The sequence below is a fragment of the Prionailurus viverrinus genome, chromosome C1, assembly GCF_022837055.1.
Source record: "Prionailurus viverrinus isolate Anna chromosome C1, UM_Priviv_1.0, whole genome shotgun sequence".
In the NCBI taxonomy this organism is placed as follows: domain Eukaryota; kingdom Metazoa; phylum Chordata; class Mammalia; order Carnivora; family Felidae; genus Prionailurus; species Prionailurus viverrinus.
This window is the reverse complement of record NC_062568.1, coordinates 194,449,066-194,462,204: the sequence shown is the minus strand read 5'-3', so window position 1 is coordinate 194,462,204 and position 13,139 is coordinate 194,449,066. Positions and strand designations below refer to the sequence as shown.

The 13,139-nt window shown below is 44.7% G+C and overlaps 1 protein-coding gene across 5 annotated transcripts in view; it reads left to right on the top strand.

Moving 5' to 3' along the window:
• Positions 1-13,139, top strand: part of ARID1A (AT-rich interaction domain 1A) — a 70,262-nt gene that overhangs the window by 30,133 nt on the left and 26,990 nt on the right. The window lies entirely within an intron of this gene.

Below are 13,139 nucleotides of genomic sequence, written 5' to 3'. Positions count from 1 at the left end.
ATGCTTGATTGGTGTTTATGGATGGACCGACTGTATCCTGAGAACAGCAGTACAGTCTGCTGATGAAGAGCTTGGGCTGTGGAGCCATTGTTACTCAGTCTACCTTTTGACTCTGCCACTAACTGTAGCCTTGGGCAAGTCACTTAACCTTGCCATGCCTTAGTTTTTGCATCTGTAAAATGAACCTAAAAGTACCCACTTTGTGGGGTGGTTACTAACGTGAGATAAGTTAAAATAGAGTGCTTATGAATATCTGACCCTACACAAATGTCAGATATGATCATCGTCACTTCTGAGGGCATAGAGACTCTACATGATACCTGAGAGACGGCACCAACTAGTTAACAGTAGACTGGTTCTGGGAACATTTGCCCCAGATCTTAGCTCTGGTGCTATATGTAGGCAAGTCAGTCAGACTCTGAAAATTAATCTGGGCACAGGAATAAAATGGGCTGCTCTGAAATCTAGTTAAGACAGCAGGTATCAAACCCTCCATGGCAAATCGTGCTTCAGTTATTAGTAAATAGGAATTCAGCCACATGTATCTAGATAAAAGTCTTTTGAAATTTTGATTCTACTCAGATTTGAAGCCTGTCTCTTCAGTTATTCTGACTTGGGAGAAAATGGTTTCTGGATCTTTAAGGAAGAGGTAGGAAGCAGGAATTCTGTTCATCATGAAGCCTCTCGGGGCTTCCCCTGAAGATCTCTGAGCCATGACCTGAGTAGGGCAAGATCTGCGGAGTCCCTGGGTACCTGCTGTGCAGGCATCCCAGGCCAGGACAAGTAGCCACTGTCAGATGGGAGTCTGAGACCCTTGACTTTCTCAGTTGAGGAACTGGGTGAGGATGTGTCTGAATAAGGCAGTCCCTTTTTGTTCCCTTTTCACAAACGTCTGTCGCAATCCTTTTCTACATCCTGAACCTCACTGGAAGGTGTTTTTTAACCTGATTCAGTCAGAAATGTGTAACCACTCCCTCATCATCTGTGGTCTGTAGGTAAATCTTGGTGAGGTGCTACTGTGGCAAGAAACCAAATCAGTGGGTTTTTGCTGGTGCTTTAAGTTGCTCCCCGTCAAAAAGTTTCTGCTTGCTCCTAGTAAGCTTTCAACAGAACTGTATTTGTTGTTTTTTAGTCCTGGGAAGCCTAGCATACAAACATGTTGCATGTCTTCTAACGGTTGAGAGCCTTGAGCCAGAGCTTCTGATTTGACCTGCTGAAGGGAGGGTGCTGGCAGCTTTGTGGGCCCAGGGGAGGATTGTTCCTGGGCAGCCTATCACAAGCAGCATTCCCAAGCTCAGGCTTCTACTATAGATTCATCCAAATGGGTCATTTGCTCTGTGGTAGAAGCTCTATGTGGGAGGTGAGCTGGCTGGGTTATTGGCATCTTGTTTGTTGAATTGCTTTTTATCCCTCTGCTACTTGGACTAAGAAACAAAAGGTGGTTATTCTTTGAAATTTTGGTTTGATGCCAGATTTGCCTAGCCAGGCTGGGAAACCGTCACATCTGAAGAAAGGAGAAGTTGGGATTCCCTAGAAGGGGCCCTCTCTTTTCTTAAGCGGTTGTGTCAGGGATCCCTAGGTTTCCCCGTGTATTCCTTCACTCAGCAGATGTCTAGGGGGCACCTCTTTGTGTGTGGCTCCAGAACAGTAGCTAGCAGCTGACTGGAGGGCAGCCTTTCCAGTTTTCCACATCACCCTCTTCGCTCATTCACCTTACCCACTTAGCCTTAAAAGCATTATGATTGTGACCCTTGATTTAAAGACTCATTATGGTTTCTGATCCTGATTATTACAAAAATTAGATTTTGAGGAGTTTTTGCTCAGCTATTAATGCCAGACCATTTAGCTGCTATTATCCTGATTATGTTATCCCTCTATTTAAAACCTCTCAGTTATTTTTCATTAATCTTAGAATAAAATCCAAAATCCTTAATATTACATAGGCTGCCCCCTGCTTCTGATTTAGATCTGGAATGAGGCCTGAGACCTTGCATTTCTAACAAATCACTTGATGCTGCTAGATCAGGGATGGCACTTTGAGAACTTCTGTTTCATCCTTTTTTGCTCTTTGCCTTGCTGTCGACTTCCTCTCAGTTTTTATAAGGCCCCATGCTTTTTTCTGCTTCTGGACCTTTGCACAGACCCTTCCCTTGCCTAATACACATTTCCTCCTAATTCTTGTTCATATTTCAGACTACATATTTAAGATTATTTCCTCAGAAAACTCCTTCCTAATCAAGTGTCAAGACTCAGCTTAAATAACTTCTGCGGTGCCCTCACGGACTGAAGTCAGTTTTTATTTAAAAAACAAAAAACAGGGGCACCTGGGTGGCTCAGTCGGTTAAGTGTCTGACCTTGGCTCAGGTCATGATCTTGCGGTTCACAAGTTTGAGCCCCGCATTGGGCTCTGTGCTGACAGCTCAGAGCCTTCTGTGTCTCCCTCTCTCTCTGCCCCTCCTCCACTCACACTCTGTTTCTGTCTCTCAAAAATGAATAAATGCTACATACATACATACATACATACATACATACATAAATAAATAAAACAACTCTGCAATATTTAAGACCTATTAAAGATACAAAGAGGGGCTCCTGGGTGGCTCAGTCGGTTAAGTGTCCAACTTTGGCTCAGGTCATGATCTCGCAGTTTTGTGAGTCTGAGCCCCACGCCAAGCTCTGTGCTGACAGCTCAGAGCCTGGAGCCTGCTTCCGATTCTGTGTCTCCCTTTCTCTGACCCTTCCCTGCTCACTGTCTGTCTGTCTGTCTGTCTCTTTCAAAAATAAATAAACACTAAAAAAAATTAAAAGATACAAAGAATGATTCAGCCTGAGGACCCATCGTTAGCAAGCAAACCTTGCTGACATAGGTAAAAGCACCTTATATAGCTCTCTGAGATCACTTCCCCATCCTTGTACCAAGGGAAACACTATCCAATATCTGAGGTTTCTTTCCTTCATGTCACTAGAGCAATTTGCTGATACCTCTACTTACTTGGGTCTCTTCCACTTGATGGTAAGCTTCTGGAGGGCAGGCACTGTGTTAATGACCTATCTACCCCTAATATCTATCACATGATGCCCCAGACCAGTGGTTCTCTACCTTGGCTGCATGTCAGAAATGCCTGGGGAACAAACGATCTTTAAAATCCAGTGGCCAGGGTTCAGAGTTCTGAATTGTTTGGCGGGGGGTGGGGCTTGGGCTTTGCTGTGGTTAGAGGCTGTCCCAGGTGACTGTGATTTGCAGCCCTGGTAGAAATCCACTAATCCAAACTGTGTCAGGTTCCTTTGCTAAAATAGGCTGTCTTAGCACCCATGTTTTTTCGTCAGTATCTTTCTCAAGTGTAATTTCAAATTTAAATAAGTGTTACTTATTTAACACAAACTCATGAGGGCTGACTGTCTTGTTCCTTGGCATTCTAGTGCCTGGCATAAAGTAGGCTCCACTGAGCAGCATCTATTACATTGTTCATTCACAAAGTGTATGTCTGACAGGGGACAGCTTGACCATATTATAAGATTGTTGTTTTCACTACTAGGGCAAGGCAGGTATCACAACCTGTTACAGGAAAGCCCAAACTCCATGGTAGAGGATGGATTAATTTATTTGTGCTTCCTGACAGTGGCCTTAGGAAGAAGTGGGGTTAGGGTTTGTCATCTGTCTTGTAAAATAGCAACTACTTCACCTTATGGTAAGAAGGTTCTTGGGGTGCCTGGGTGGCTCAGTTGGTTAAGCATCCGACTTTGGCTCAGGGTATGATCTCACGGTTCATCGTTTTGAGCCCCACAGTAGGCTGTGTGCTGACAACTCAGAGCCTGGAGCCTGATTCAGATTCTGTGTCTCCCTCTTTCTCTTTGCCCCTCCCCCACTGTTTGTTTGTTTGTTTGTTTGTTTGTTTTTTCTCTCTCTCTCTGAAAAACAAATAAACATTAAAAAAAAGAGAAGAAGGTTCTTGTAAGGGATGGGTGAACAAGCAAACAAAATGGGTTTGTTTGGGGTTTCTTTAGTTTGGGGCAAAATCTTTAAGGGTCTCCTCTGAAAATTGGTATCTGACTTTTGATTATAATCATTTCTGGGAATGGCTTGGAGTTGCAGCTTTAAAAGCTTCTGTTTGGGGTGCCTGGGCGGCTCAGTCGGTTGAGCGTCCAACTTCGGCTCAGGTCATGATCTCGCAGTCTGAGTTCAAGCCCCGCGTCGGGCTCTGTGCTGACAGCTCAGAGCCTGGAGCTTGCTTCAGATTCTGTGTCTCCTTCTCTCTCTGCCCCTTCCCTGCTCATGCTCTGTCTCTGTCTCAAAAATAAATAAAAACTTAAATAAATAAATAAATAAATAAATAAATAAATAAATAAATAAATAAAAGCTTCTGTTTAAGTGATTCATTCAAGTGTATGTGGTTTCCCTAGAGAATGCTTCCCAATTTTTTTTCTTACTGAGGCACATTTGTAAATTTACATTTTAGTCTTGAAATTTTACTTGGAATACAATTTCCATTCAGCGGTGGAAAATAGATATAGAATTGAAAATCCAGATCTAGAAAGGTTAGCTAGATCAGTGCTTCTCAAACTTTAGCATGCACTAAGAATCATCTGGAGATTAATTAAAACACAGATTACTGACCTCTACCCAGAGATTCTGGGTGTAGAGTGGGACCTAACAGTTTGCATTTCTAGCAAGCTCTCAGGTGGTGCTAGAGTTCTAAAAACCATACTTGAATAATAGTGAGCTTAGGTAGCCCTTCGAAAGGGGAAGAAAAAAATCAGAAGACTAGGAAGCCACAATGGTAACTTGAATAACAGTGGTGACTTAAACTGTAGTTTGACTCTTCGTGATCTGGAGGGAAGGCTGTGACTTGAAAAAGGTGGAGAGAAAAGAGACTTGGGAGAAATAGTCTGCCCACAGTTGTGGGCTCAGTGCAGTCTATTCCTGGGGTAGGGCATCCTTTGCACTGCCAACACCACCCTGGGAGTTCTCCGCACTGTGGCACTTGTCACTGAAGCCCTTCTAGAATTTGGCCACCAAATCCCAGTCTACCTCAGAAATGGCTTTTGGATCTGGTTTCCCCCGTCCTACCCATTGCCTTTTTTTTTTTTTTTTTTTTTTTTTTAAGTCCCCTGTTACTTCTCACCTAGTGTCTTCCCCCCAGACTCCCAGCTGTTCTACTTCTTTTCCTTCCAAGTCTGTCCTCATTGTAATCATCTTAAAAAGTCAAATCTGGCAAGTTAACATTACTGCTTTAAAAGCCTCTGGCTACCTGTTGCCTGTAGGTTTAAGGCCAAGTGTGATATTCAAGTTCTTTTGTGATCTGGAGGATGAGAATATTAAAAAAAAAAAAAAAAAAAGAGTAAGTTTCCTGTCCCTGGAGTAAAAGCTAGCACACTGTTTGCTGTGGGTATTCTATAGAAGGCAGACAGGCATTAGACAAGAGTTAGACTTTGATGACTTCTGAGGCAGCCTGTGATTCTGAATATGACATGGTTGCTACCCTCAAGGATCCTTCTCTGTTTCATTAGTAAAACAGGTAGAAGAATGTATACCTGAATGTCATAATGGATACTGCCAAGTTTGGTTAAGTCAGTGGTCATTTATGTCTACATAGTTGAGGGAAGACATCATGGCAGAAGTTTAGAATGACCTAGATATGGAGATACTTGGGTGGTTAAAAAAGAAAAGTATAGCCTGAGCAGAGGCCAGGTGGGGGTGGGGTATAGTATAGATGATATTAGGGGGCTGGTCAGGATCCAGCTTCCAGGGGGTGGACAGTAACAGGAAGGAAAGCTAGATTAAAGGGATTAGGACCCTGGTGGGCCAAGTAAGCCATTTGGATTTGATCTTACAGGCCTGCAGACTAGATATGGAATTAGAGCAGTAACGTGATAAAACTAATGTTATAAAAAATAATCCATTCGTGTATAGTGTGGTTTGAAAAGGGGAGAGTCTGGAAGCAAGGGCAGCAGTTAAACTGTTGAAAAAATTCTGGTGAGAGGTGTGGAGTTGTACCCCTTTGTCTCATTTGCATAGCCAACTAGTCCCATTTATGAGGTATGTAGGAAAAAATGTATAGATCTGAGAGAGAAAGTGGCTTCTACTGGGTAGAAAATTTAATGATCTTGAAGGGCATGCGGAGAAAGATCTCGTTGACGGAAAAGTTAAAAGGAAAACTCATTTTGGGGGAGAAGTTAAGTTCAATATAGTGAAACTTAAAAAAAAAATACTTATGGGTGCCTGTCTGACTCAGTTGATAGAGTATCCTACTCTTTGTTTTTTCTTTTTTAAGTTATTTATTTTGAGAGAGACAGTGTGAGTTGGGGGAGGGGCAGAGAGAGAGAGAGAGGGAGACAGAGAATCCCAAGCAGGCTCCGCACTGTCAGTGCAGACCCTGGCATGGGGCTCGAACCCATGAAACTATGAGATCATGACCTGAGCTGAAACCCAAGAGTCGGACACTTAGCCAACTGAGCCACCCAGGCACCCAGAGCATCCTACTCTTTTTTTAAAATTTTTTTTTTTTTCAACGTTTTTTATTTATTTTTGGGACAGAGAGAGACAGAGCATGAACGGGGGAAGGTCAGAGAGAGAGGGAGACACAGAATCGGAAACAGGCTCCAGGCTCCGAGCCATCAGCCCAGAGCCTGACGCGGGGCCCGAACTCCCGGACCGCGAGATCGTGACCTGGCTGAAGTCGGACGCTTAACCGACTGCGCCACCCAGGCGCCCCAGAGCATCCTACTCTTGATCTCAGGATGGTGAATTCAAGCTCCACGTTGGGTGTGGAGCCTACTTAAAAAACAAGACAAAAACATATGCTGAGTTGCTAGTTGGAGAGAGGAGACTGCAACTTAGGAAGGAGCTGAGACTAGATAGAATTGGAGAGCTGTGTGTATAGTGATTAACAGTTAAACTGTGGCCTGAAGGAGGCCTCCCCAGCCCATGGCTTACGGAGAGAGGAGTCAGATGGAGCCCTGGATAATGCCTGCAGTCATCTGGTAGAAGCGCCCAGCAGATAGCTGGTGAGCTCTGAGTAGGACCAGGATTGTGTCATATTTATGGAAGCCAAAGGCGAGGGGGAATGGTCCACATCGAATTTATATTTCAAGGAATATAAAGTGGGATCTGTCATGAAGCAGGTTATTGGGATCCTTTTTAGGTGTGGAGAGGACCTGGTTTCTGAGGGCTGGAGGAAAAGGAAATTCAGGGAAAGGTATGAAGGTAAAGAACACTCTTGAAAGGTGTTGGGGGGTGGGGGCGGTGACAGCTGAATCAGCCCAAATTCCTCCACTTCATGTGAAGACCCGCATGTGTATACTGTAGATAGGAAGAAGGTTGAAGATGCTGGCAGAATATTAGGAGGGTGTAAACAGACTTATCTCTCAAGAGTTGTGAAAAAAAAGGCATCAAGGGCACTCACTGGGTTAGCTCACAAAGGACACTGTACCCTTGACTGGAGAAGTCTTAGAGGCCAGTGTTGAAGAGCTGGATCATACTTGTTTCTTCTCATTAGGTAGGAATGGAGGTTATGGATGCTGGGAATGAGGTGGAGAATAGGATTAGGATTTTTAATGTCTGTTAAGTTATGTACAGATTTTTTTTTTTAATCACCTGGGTTTTCAAGCCCTTTTTAAGACTTTACTTAATAACACTACAGCTATTAGCACTCATGTTTTACTACTGTCAGACTGCTGGGAGCTTGGGTTACAGTGATCTAGAAAGAAGAAATGGGAGGGAACTACGTTGTTTCTGTAGCATCCAGATCTTAAGATGGTAGGAGTGAGGCCAGGAAAGGAGCTATAGGCAATACCAATCCTCCTAGAAGAGCAGGAATTGAAATGTAATGAGTAACCACTCCTTTTTTACGTTAGAAGAAACTAAGGGTCAGAACTAGGATTTGAATCCAGCTCTCTCTGATATTTCAGATGAAATGTTTCCTCTAGCATCCCACACAGCAGAAGAAAGGCGTGGAGAATCTGAATTTCTCTCTTCAAGTTTAACCAGAAGCCTCAACCCCTTTGTCGTTTAACATTTACCAGGCTTGTCCTGAAAGAATTGCCATTTCACTTCTGTTTTTCCAGACCTCCTTGTCATGGAGCACAGATGAGTTGTGAAAAGGGCAGCTGGGGGGGCAGGGAGGGGTGGGAGAGGGAACATGCCCAAATTGATAGGGCGCAGGGTTGCTGGAGGAAGTAACCAACTAGGGAATCGCCTCAAATAGTGGGAAGTTGACTCAAATTTGGTTCTTTTGTTCCCCTTGACTTAGATGGGAGCAAACCCTGTTTGTGCCTTTCTTCTTAGAGAACAGTGTCCTGATTAATGGTGATGTTAATCAGAGCCTTGCTACTGAAAAAATGTGGTCCTGTATCTAGCAACACAGGCATCACCCGGGAAATTGCTTAGAAATGCAGGTTCTTGGGTCCCACCCAGCTTTATTGAATCCAACACTGTTAACAAGATCCCCAGGTGATTCATTTATCTAATGGTTTAGAAACAAGGAGTTAGGGGGACTCCTGAGTAACTCAGTCGGTTGAACGTCTGGTTGACTCTGGATTTTGGCTCAGGTCATGATCTCATGGTTCCTGAGATTGAGCCCTGAGTCTGGCTCGATGCTGACAGTGCAGAGCCTTCTTGGAATAATCTGTCTCTCCTGCCTCTCTCTGCCTCTTTCTCTCTTTCTAAATAAATAAATAAACATTAAAAGAAAAGAAGCAGCAGCAGCAGCAGCAGCAAGGAGTTAGACCCTGAGAACTGAGAGTAAAATTTTCAAATGAAATGTCAAGCTTGGGGACTTTGGAATACATGAATTTTACTGACTGTGTCCAGTAAACTGTAAATAATCTCTGAGTGTGTGGGGTGGGAATGGAAGACCACCGACCCGTTGTTTTGTGGTGCTTTGGGGGCCCTGGCTCTCCATGCCTACAGGCCAGACCCCATTGTGGGACCAGCCACAGCTCCCAGCATACCTGTGTAGCCTCGTCCCCAGCCACTCAGGTGTGCCTCAAACTCCTCACAACTCCCAGTCCTTCCTGCCAGTGTCTTCTTGCTTCCGATGACTGCCCAGTCACCTTCCCTGTCTCTCTCTTTAATGCCTGGCAAACTCCTACTTTGGCTTCAAAACCTAGCTGCAATACGTTCTCTGGGACTTTTCCCCATTTCTTCATGGTGGCCTGGGACCTCTGCTCAGGGACCAGGTCTGCGTGTAGCACCTGTGCGAGGCAGCTCCTCGGTACACCTGTGCTGAGCAGCCCTGGGCTCCTGCTGCCCACGTGAGCTTGGGGACCAGCGTTTTGTCATCTGTGTTTACTGGGGGGAGTGACAGAAATCGTCTGAAGGCTTAAAAAAATTGGAATGCTTGAAGGATTAAAATTTTACACTGTGTTGCCTTTTGTCACATTTCATGGTGAAAAGAAACAGGCCAACAGTTTTTGCCTAGGCTTTTGATGGCTTATTTTCAAGGGGCTGACAAAAATGCCACTAGCACTTTCGGTACTCAGAGAAGCTGGGCTTTTCTGAGGTTGGTGACCTGTTTTCTTTATATCTGACTGTGTGTGCTTGCTCCCCTTGAATTGTAGCCCAGGTGCTCTCAAAAAGTCTCAGAAAGGAAATCCCCACCCCCTCCGTCATATCTGCCCAGACTGCTCAGAGCGGCGTGTACCATGTGCAAGTAGCCGCCCCTTCTCTAGAACGCCTGTTCTCTGGCAGGGCTAGCCAATCTGCTTCTCCATCCCAGTCACGCTGCTCCGGCCCTGATACTGCCTGGTGCCTGCCGGAGCCTGTGCTGCTTGCAGCACATTACTGTATGCTTGTTCCTGGGCCCATTTCCTGTTTCTATTCTAGTCGCTGGTGGCTCAGCTCTGCTTCCTGCCTGTGTGTCTCACACAGATTCCTCTTGCTAGTACCTTTTGTTTTCTTCGGAACAACTTCAGTCTGAAAACTAACTGAGCCTTACTTCTAGTGTGATGGCTCCTGGGGTCAGTACCCTATGGAGGACTGGCAGGAAGTACCTCCTTCCCACCAAGCATACTATACCTGTTGGATTTGACCTTGTTCTTCAGTTGGTCCCCAGTGTTGCTACAGGAAGCTGGTGGCTCATTGCTTAGACCAGAAATTGCTATAAGAAGATGAGCTGGGATCTTTTGCAGCCAAACTTGTCTTCACTCCTCAGCTGCACAGGGTTGTCAGGACTGGTTCTTTTTTTTACCTGGCGCTTAAAAGCATTTCCTGCTGCTGCCAAAGACACTTTGTAGCCCTTTCTAGCCCAAACCTCCCCCCTCTAAAATCCAGAGAATACTTATATGGGGTTGGGCAGGTAATGCTATCCTCAGCAGAGTAATAGCTTGCAGAGAGTATAGAGATGGAAAGAAAGCATATGCTGACTCAACCTTCTGTCCTGTGTAAGCAGTTCAACACCCCCACCCCCACCCCAGGGTTAGAGTGGGAGGGAGAAAGTGCAGGGAGGTTGTTAAAAAAAATTAAAGGAAGAAGTGAAGGAGATTGTTCTGGACAAATGTATTTTAATGCTCTAATGCTCCTCCATCTTGCCCATTTTCCCCAGAAGATTCTGGCTTAGCAGAGAGTAGGCCTTGTGAATAATTCTATTCTCCTCTCTCCTTCATAACAACTCTTTTGGGATCATTTGGTAATCCTGTGTCAGATCAAGTGGTTTCTACACTGAACCCTAGGCCTAGGTATATTTAATAGAGAGGACTTTAATGCAGGGAATTGGGCTTACAAACTTGCTAGGAAGGTTGAGGAAGCATGCTCTAGGCTTGTCCTCCAGAAGGAAATTCCTACCTTTGAGCCACTATCAGATTAAATGCCCTAAGTCTGCTATCCAGGGATCAGTGAGCTGGAGTCAAGAAGGAGCAGCTGCTGCCGCCAGAACCAGCATCCAGTTTACTGGAAGAGGAAGCCAAAATGCTGCTGCAGAAACAAGTGAAGGAGACGGAAATATGGTCTCTGCCATACTTTGATCTAACCTCGAGTTTGCTCCTAATTAGGAGAACCTGAACTATATCTAAACCCATCCACAAGGGATTCTGGGAAATTCGGTTTTTAGCTTTTTAACCTCTATAATTAGGAAAAGAGTAGAATGGAGACAGCATGAGCTAGGCCACAGAATATTCACCACACTAACACAAACACTACCCCTCCCCCTAACCCCCACTTTACATATGAGGAACCTAAGGCCCAGAAAGGGTAAAGGACTTGCCCAAGGTCATTCAGTAAATGAGAACATTGGGTTCCTGACTCCCATTCCAGTGTTTTTACTATTAGGACCTGTTTTTACTATTAGGAGTTTTTACTAAACTCCTCTAAAGGATCAGTTTAAAAAAAAAACAACTCCTTTAAGAGAAGGAAGAATACCATAGTCTCTTCTTTGGAGAAAAGGAAGGAAGAGGTATGTAGAGATGCGGGGTTGAGATTTCTAGGCAAAGGTAGTGATACTATACAGCTTCTGGATTTAGGTCTACTCTCCAGGAAGATGTAGGAAATATTCTGATAGGAAGAAACCTCAAAAACTAGAATTTCCTGCAATTCCTGAGTCAACATATGGATGAACTCAGTTGCCTTGGTGACCATGGCTCTCTTTCACTCCCACCCCACTTCCCTTTCTCTCCCATTGGTACATTTATAACGTTCTGCAAGCTGTTTGGATGATTACCTCAGTGAAGTACATGCCCTGGCTTCTGCCATTGTCCTTCTCCAAAAAGACCAACAAAATCAGAAATCCAGCCCCCAGATGTGTGATTGCCAAGCTGTTTCTCATCTGTCCTTGGGGCAAGGGGGGTGTTGGGCTTTTTGGACAAGAAATAAACCAAGTTGGGGGTGCCTGGGTGGCTCAGTCGGTTGGGCATCCGACTTCAGCTCAGGTCATGCTCTCACAGCTCGTGAGTTTGAGCCCCACACCGGGCTCTTTGCTGACAGCTCAGCCTGGAACCTGCTTCAGATTCTATGGTCTCTGCCTCTCACTGCCCCTCCCCAACTTGTTCATGTTCTCTCTGTCTCTCTCTCTCTCTCTCTCTCTCTCTCTCAAAAATAAACATTAAAAAAAAAAAAAAAAAGAGGGGCATCTGGGTGGCTCAGTTGGTTAAGCATCCGACTTCGGCTCAGGTCATGATCTTACGGTTCGTGAGTTTGAGCCCCGTGTCGGGCTCTGTGCTGACAGCTCGGAGCCTGGAGCCTGCTTCGGATTCTGTGTCTCCCTCTCTCTTTGCCCCTCCCCCTGCTCACACTCTGTCTCTCTCCCTCTCAAAAATAAATAAACATTAAAAATAAATAAATAAAAAATTAATTAATTAATTAATTAATAAAAAAGAAATAAACCAAGTCTTCCTAGAAATGCTATAATTTAGAACCATGAGGGCCTCCCCCTCCAACCGGACACCAGAGTGAAAATCTGTTCTGGCAAACTTGGTCCAGAGGGGAGGACCCCTGGGTATGGAGCTGTGTTAACATACCTGATAAATCAAGCATAGAATTAGTTCTGTTGTCTTTTTCTTCATATTTCTAAGATATTTGGTGTTCAACCTTTGGGGACCGGTGCTTACTCTCTTGCTCCATCCACTTCCACAGCCTGAACCTGTTCTTTCTTCCCCACCTGCTGTCAGCATGGAATTGGCTGGTATTGTGACATAGTCTCTGATTTCCGTGAGGTATAGCTCACCTCCAGGCTGCTAGCTTGCTTCCCCATTTGACCTTTCCCAAGGAAACTAAGAAGCCATGTCTTGTTGAAAGTGGAAACTAAGAGTGGAAGGCTCAAGCTGAGAGTCAGAGAACCTGTCCCTTAAGACCAGCTTTCATGTGGGAGGAATATTGAATATTATTTACTGAGATAAGTGAAGGTAATTTCCTGACATTCTGGGGAAGGTAGGTGAAGAATTAAGTTCCAAATAAATGGGATCAGTGTCAGAAGAACTGTTATTAGGACTATTTGGTTGTGGGGCTCCTGGGTGGCTCAGTCGGTTAAGTGTCCGACTTCGGCTCAGGTCATGGTCTCCCAGTTTGTGAGTTTGAGCCCCAATTCGGGCTGTCACGGAGCCTGCTTCCTCTGCCCCTCCCCTGCACGCGTGTGTGCTCACGCACTCTCTCAAAAATAAAAATAAATATTTAAATTTAAAAAGAGAATATTTGGTTGTTTTCCCCCCCTCAT